This window comes from Arvicanthis niloticus, chromosome 8 (genome assembly GCF_011762505.2).
Source record: "Arvicanthis niloticus isolate mArvNil1 chromosome 8, mArvNil1.pat.X, whole genome shotgun sequence".
Lineage (NCBI taxonomy): Eukaryota > Metazoa > Chordata > Mammalia > Rodentia > Muridae > Arvicanthis > Arvicanthis niloticus.
In genome coordinates, this window is record NC_047665.1 from 52,326,978 (window position 1) to 52,332,977 (window position 6,000).

Consider the following 6,000-nt stretch of genomic DNA (forward strand, 5'->3'; position numbering starts at 1 on the left):
TCTAAAATCACATTCCAAATTATCCTTAGCATAGAATGCTCACTGGACACAAATAGATTAGAAGGTTTCCAGATTTTGGAGTAGTGTGTATGTATGTATGTATGTATGTATGTATGTATGTATGTATGTTCTTTATATTCTTTATTGTCTTCCACTATTTTATTTTTTTAAAACATTTTATTAATCATTCCATTCATTTACAGCTCAAATAATATTCCACTTCCCAGTTACCCCCTCCACAAGCCACCCATTCCATGATATCCCACTTCCTGGTTACCCCTCCGCCACCCCCTTATTCCACATCTGCCCTCCTCCCTCCCTTTTGCCTGTATGAGAGTGCTCCCCCACCCATCCACACTCTTCCACCCCACTGTTCCAGCATTCAGGTACTCTGGGGCATCAAACCTCCCTAGGACTAAGCCTTCTCATTGCTATCAGGCAAGGCCATCCTCTGCTACTTATGTATCTGGAGCCAAAGTCCCTTTTGGTACACTCCTTGGTTGGTGGTCTAGTCTCTGGGAGAACTGGGTGGTCAGGCCAGCCAATGTTGTTCTTCCAATGGGGTTGCAATCCACCTCTGCTCCTCCAGTCTTGCCAGCTCCCCCATCAGGTTCCCTGAGTTCAGCCTGATGGTTGGCTCCAAGCATCCACCTCTGCATTGATCAGTTGCTGGTCAGACCTCCCTAAGAATGGTCACTCTTGGTTCCTGTCTGCAAGCCCTTCTTGACCACGGCAACAGTGTTGAGTTTGGTGTTTGCAGACATGATGTATCCTCAGACAATGAAACCACAAGTCCAAGAAAGAAGACTCATAAAGGCCAATCCCGAGGCTACACAGACAACTCAGCTGTTAAGAACATGCAATGCTCTTGTAAAAGACTCTGTCAACTCTCAGCACTTATCAAGTGGATAATAACCACCTGTAACTCTAGTTCCAGGGAATATACCACAGACACACAGGTACACAAATACACAGACACAGACACACACACACACTTCACACATTTCCTGTTCAAAATGCTGTCATGTCATAGGCTCTAAGATTGTATGACACTCAAACCCACCAAACACATTCTTCTCAAGTGTGAAGTGCTCCCCATATGAGAAATAGTACATGAACACTTGGGATGGAGTTAATCATTTATAAATATACCACAGGGTTACTGTGTGTTCAACAGTCTGGTGGGTGACTTTCTTTGTATTACAAGTTATGATGTATGTTCCACAGATTAAGAGGCAAGACATTTTGTTATTAAGTAATCTAAATTCATATTGTTATAATGAGGCATGGTAGTACATGCCTGTCATCCCAGAATTTGGGAATCAGAGGCATGAGATATATTTATAGTTTCACTTAAGCTGGACTACCTCTGGGTGAGCCAGAGGTATATGCAAGGCTCTGTCTCACAAAAACAAAATTTAATGAGACAACAAAAACAAAGCCCACATAAACAATAGAGTGAGAGACACAGAATGAGTTAAGAGAGAGAATAAATTAAATGTATTCTTTTATAAAGATTTAAATTTTATCACTAACTTATGATTAAGATTGAAATATGATAGGTAAGTGGTAATTTTATGTCTTTGATTTTTAACTATTTCCTTTCATTATTGCTAATGAAATGGAAGAAAAATATTTATATATACATATATGTATATTTAACTAACATTGAGAATTTTCAAAAGTGCTAAGTGACTTTCAGACAAGAACATAGCCATATAAAGGCTTTTTCAAAGGAGAAGAGGAAAATTATTCAAACTTTAAAGATGAATTATATCACTTTGTAGATTCCAGTCAAATGAAGCATTGAAATAGAATAGGCAGAATATGAAGCCAGATGCGGCATTATTTAGAAATGTCCTTCTGAATTATCCTTATTCAGTGTGGAAAATGGTATCTGTTGCATAATAGGATATGTGCTATTGAAGATAAGGAGAACGTTGTTTGAAGTTTGTAAGAAATAAGTTTGTCATAATAATGAATGAGTAATGTATGCCTGACAACACAACTTAGTAATCATGGAATGGAGATAAAAGGAAAATGTGATTATCTTAATTAATGATGATCCTACAAAGGTGCCTCAGCAGTAGCATGGTGCATGCACAGGACCCGAATATTTTTGTGTGCTTTATGAAACTGCTACTATGGTCCTGAAGCATTAATGAAAATATTAATAATTTGGCAAATTGTGATGAACTGGCATTTGGCTGCATGGTATCTTCAGATGAGTTTTCACTCATCTGACCCCAAATCATTCCTGCTGCATTGGTGGGTATACTGCTTTTGCATGTAAGGACAATGAGCTTTTGTGATGGAACATGGTTTGAAATAAGCCTCTTTAGTAGACCAGTTAGATGGCTCAGCTCATACAGGTTTTTGGCCCAAACCTGATGCCAAGGTCAGTCTGCAGATTCCATAGTGGAAGGAGAGAACCTATTCCTGCAAGTTGTTCTCTGTGCTTAACCATCTGTATATTTATACATGCAGATAAATCATGCACATACAAATAAACATTTAAAACAACTTTACCATCCATACATTAAAACAGCATCATATGTTGAAAACAACTGACCAATAGATATTCTTTTAAAGGTTTTAATATTTTTAGTCATCCAAAAACACTACTAAAAGGATTTTATGGTTTTATCTCACTCGAATCAGCATAGCTAATGAAGTAAACAGATGACAACACTTGATGAGGGGGATATGAGGGAAAGAAAAGACTTCTTTATGACTTGGGAGAGTATACACTGTTGTGAACAGTAAGGAAATCCATGTGGAAGTTCCTCAAAAGACTAAAAATGGGTTGTAAGAGATAGGCAAGACTGAAGTCAAAGTACAGTGAGGAAAACTCATCACAATAATAAATAAATAAGATACCGCAACAAAAGGCCATTGAATTTTAAGGCCACAGAATTCTGGGATACGTTTAGAGAGTAGAAGAAACAGAAGATGAGGGGCAAAGAAAGAAGTGATGCCATAGCTACATGTAGAAACACAGTCTAGTGGGTAAGGGGATGCTGAAATGGATCAGCAGGTAAACATACTTGCTCCCAAGCCTGAGAACCTGGGTTTCATCGCTGAAACTTAGGTGCAGAAACTTCCTTTTCTGCAGGACATAGTCAAGCCTCAGCAGTTGTCCTCTGACTTCCAAACATGTGTTGTGTCATGCACGTAGGCACACACATGCACATACATACATATACACACACACAAACACACATATACAAACATATAAAGTGGGTAAGCATTCATGTGTGTATGTGTGTCTCTGTGTGTGTATATGCTCACCCACACAAACTATACATATGTATATGTATATATATATATATATGCACACACATATGTATACATACATAGTGCCTTTTCAATCATTTTTGTGATATATGAGAACTATATTCAAAAAAATCATTCAGAGAATTTGAGATACTTGGAGGTTAGTATCAAGTTTCACCAGCATTTTACATCCTATGACTCCAAGGAAACCAGACACATTTGGAGGCAGTTCAAGAACAGCTCACAGGCTAAAAGGCATAGAAACAAGAACTACTAGTGTCTGTCTCTGTCATGTAATCTCTTCTCACAAAAACCTCTAATGCAAAAATGACCAAGAGGAGTCATCATATTCACAAACCATAAATCAAAGTCACTGGAACCTTGGTTTGTGTCACTGTAGTAATTGCCAACCTTGAATTGGGTTGGCTCTTATCTTTTCAAAGTTTTCCAAAGTCAAAAACCTCTGATTCTTTATAGTCATCCCTTGGCCTCGTTTTGGAACAATGTGTGTGTGTGTGTGTGTGTGTGTGTGTGTGTGTGTGTGTGTGATCATTTGTGATGTTTAGTTGAATTGTCAACTTGAAATATTTGGAAGTGCCTGAGAAGAGAATCTCAAAGGATTTTCTAGATCATGTTGGTCTGTGGGCATGACTGTGAGAAATTTTTCTTAATTGTGTTCAGTGAGGTAGGAAGCCCTACTATGACTAAGGGAGGTATTGCACGGGCTAGAATTGTATAAGACTGGAGCAAGAAAGATGAACATATATGACACACATGTATCTGCTCACTCACTCTCTTAACTGTGGATGTGACTAGCCTTAAGTTCCTGCCTTGACTTTGCTGCAATCATAGAGTACAGCCCGGGGTTATAAGCTGAATAAAACATTTCTTTCTTAAAGTTTCTTTTGTCAGGGTATCTTGTCACAGCAACAGAAATGGAACCAGGAAAACACTTCTTGTAAAGTTCTGAAATATATGAGAAGAGAAAAAGAGAGAACATAGGCACAGAAAGGAGAACCTTTAACATGCAGGCCTTGGGAGGATTCCCAAATTCCAAACCATAGCAGGACTGTTACAGCATCATACAGTCGTCGGGTAGACTTCAACCTCTTCGTTCTAGGAACACAGTTCTGTTGCTATTTTTGTTTTGTTGTGTTTTACTTTATTCATGCTAACACTTTGTCTTTATTTATACATTCAGATCTACACCTTCCCCTAGTGATCTAAACTCATCCGTGTATAAAGGATGAGGCAATGACAGAGAAGAATGTTGTGTGCATCCCTGTGTTTTCCAAGCCCTTCTTGACAGCTGCAACATCATTATGCTCTCTCCTATTCTATACTGTATTGAACATGGTAGTATTATCCATTAAATAATCAAATACATAAAGGCTTGCCTTTGTCTGATGTTTGAGGAATTTGATCCTTGCTTGTCCCAGTGTTCTGTAATAGACAGTTTATGTTTTCTATTAATGCTACTGATTTCTTCTTATGTCCTCATTGGTGGCATCTCTTCTCCCGTGTACATGGTGTGTACCACACACTCTTACCCCTTCCAGTACCTGTCTTCTGGAATTAAGGCTGTTCTGTTTCCTTTAGAGATTGAGACTTTTATGATTATAAATATTCAATTTTAAAATTTTATTTACAATGTTTTTTTTACAGCATTATTTCCAAGTAGCATAAAGAAGTTAGTCTGTAGCCTTCCCAAGATGGTCACATGATTTCATAGAGCATTTCTTACCATCCTCAGAAAGCCTTCCTATATGAGTGCAAACTTGTCAATATTCTGCTTCAAAATACAAATGGTACTGTGTGTTAACTTAGTACTCTTCTAGTCTGCATTTCACAATGAAAGCGCTTTCAATGATAGTATTAAACTATAGATAATGATGTGAAATGACTGCTGAATGACAGTATTTAATCCTATGGCCTGAACATTGAGATATATTAACAATCTCATATGTCCCTGATTAAAGGATACATAGAAATAAGTGTATTTTAAATATAAATATAAATATAATTGTAGAATCTTCAGTGATGTTACTTAACTGTAGTGCTAAGTATTGTCACCTCATTTAAATTAACTAGTTATTGCAATTTCTATACATGTAGTAGTCAATATATAAGTAAAACAGTAAATAAAGTTTCATTATTAATATGTAGACAAATACTACATAATTGTATATGATTGTATATTAACAATTAAACAGAAAATTAATAAGCAGTTTAATAAAACACAACTTTTCTTACTTCTATCAGTCTGATTTACTTTTCTAAGGAGAAATAGTAATAAAAGGATAATTTTCAAGAAGAAATGTATTCTCATGTTCACATTAGAAATGATATCTGTGAGTTGAAGGGTTCTGTAAAACACACTTTAATTTTCTGTTATGCTTTATCACAGACAGATGTGTCCCCTCCTATCATCTTTCTGTATTTTCCAGGTTAATAGTTTAATCTCTGGAGAAGTAATATTAATGAGTGATATTAATGACATTAATGAGTAACCTTTAAATTCTGGTGTGAATTTGAAACTGATGCTTGAATAAATTTTATTGAACATCTTCAAAACATATTTAAAATTTATTGGTATAAATCATACTCTACTTTTGGTTTGCTTTTTTCTTTAATATCTACTATTTCAAAATAATTTTTTAATGAATTAACAACTTGCTAATCTTAATAAAAAATAATGATTTCAAAGAAAATCCCAAGGTTTAT